Raw genomic sequence first — 1,906 nt, 5'->3', positions numbered from 1 at the left:
GGGTGGGGTGGGGGGGTGGGAACAGAGTTAGGGAACACTACTACTTAGGAACCTTAAAATTGACTGTGGGTATGAGTCGGTTTGTCAGTTTTCCTTGGCTCACATAATAAATGAGACCTCTAAGATATTCCTTTTAAGAATGTCATTTTATGTGTATGAATGTTTTGCCTGCTTGTTTGTGTCTGTGGGTGTCTCTGTGTGTGTCAGTGTGTGTATGTCAGTGTGTGTGTGTCTGTGTTTGTGTCTATCAGGAGCATACCTGTTGCCCATAGAGTTCAGAAGGGAGTGTCAGGTCCCCTGTTACTAGAATTAAAGAGCCACCACTTGGGTGCTGGGAACTGAACCCAGGTCCGCTTGGAGAGCAGCCAGTGCTCTTAACCCCTGAGCCATCATCCTAGTTCCATAAATGAGAGAGAGAAATCTGGGGAAGCAGGTGAAGTGTCTCACCTGTTTGCAGTTTCACAGGGTAGATCTCCTGGCTGGATTGTGCTTATCTGAGACTGTGCGTTCAGGAGAAACAGGAAGCAGAGAGCTTGAGTGGCAGGCCTGTTGTCTGGTGGGGTTATGGCTAGCTCTCTAGCACCCTTAGACTTTGAGGAGAACTCTGAGCTAATTAAGGAGTTTGATGGACGTGGAGTTGAGACTTTCAGTGTTTCCCAGGGAGTCTCTACTTCCAGCATCTCTGCATCTGGGCAGCACAGCAGGATGGGTTGGGGGTTGTCTGTGTTTGGAAAGAAGTGTGTGCTTTTAGAATTCCTAAGGGAAAAGTCATGGTCTCCCAAGAGCGAAGAGCATTTATTCCATTCCTGGGCCAGCACCCTCAAAGAAATTCTCAAACGGGGTCTTTTTTTTTTTCTTATTAGATATTTTCTTTATTTACATTTCAAATGTTCTCCCCTTTCCTGGTTTCCCCTCTGAAATACCCCCTATTCCCTGCCCCTTCCCCCTGCTCACCAACCCACCCTCTCCTGCTTCCTGGCCTTGGCATTCCCTTACACTGGGATATAGAGCCTTCAAGGACTAAGGGCCTCTCCTCCCATTGATGACCTACTAGGCCATCCTCTGCTACATATGCAGCTGGCTCCATGAGTCCCCCCATGTGTACTCTTTGGTTGGTGGTTTAGTTCCTGGGAGCTCTGGGGGTACTAGTTAGTTCATATTGTTGTTCCTCCTATGGGGCTGTAAACCCCTTCAGCTCCTTAGGTCCTTTCTCTAGCTCCTCCATTGGGGACCCTGTGCTCAGTCCAATGGATGGTTGTGAGCACTGACTTCTGTCAGGCACTGGCAGAGTCTCTCAGGAGACAGCCATATCAGGCTCCTGTCATCCAGAACTTGCTGGCATCCACAATAGTGTCTGGGTTTGGTGACTTTATATGGGATGGATCCCCAGGTAGGGCAGCCTTTGGATTGTCATTCCTTCAGTCTCTGCTCCACACTTTGTCTCTGTAACTCCTTCCATGGTTATTTTGTTCCCCCTTCTAAAAAGGATTGAAGTATCCACACTTTGGTCTTCTTTCTTCTTGAGTTTCATGTGGTTTGTGGAATGTATCTTGGGTATTCCAAGCTTCCGGGATAATATCCACTTATCAGTGAGTGCATACCATGCACCTAAAGAAATGTTCAGCATCCCTAGTCATCAGGGAAATGTAAATCAAAACAATCCTGAGATTACACCTCACACCAGCCAGAATGGCTAAGATCAAAAACTGAGGTGACAGCAGATACTGGTGAGGTTGTGGAGAAAGAGGAACACTCTTTCATTGCTGGTGAGATTGTAAGCTGGTACAACCACTCTGGAAATCAGTCTAGCAGTTCCTCAGAAAATTGGACATAGTGTTACCTGAGGACCCAGCAATACCACTCCTAAGCATATATACCCAGAAGATGCTCCAACAAGTAATAAGGA

Source organism: Mastomys coucha, unplaced genomic scaffold (assembly GCF_008632895.1).
Source record: "Mastomys coucha isolate ucsf_1 unplaced genomic scaffold, UCSF_Mcou_1 pScaffold4, whole genome shotgun sequence".
Taxonomy (NCBI): domain Eukaryota; kingdom Metazoa; phylum Chordata; class Mammalia; order Rodentia; family Muridae; genus Mastomys; species Mastomys coucha.
This window is presented reverse-complemented; position numbering follows the sequence as displayed.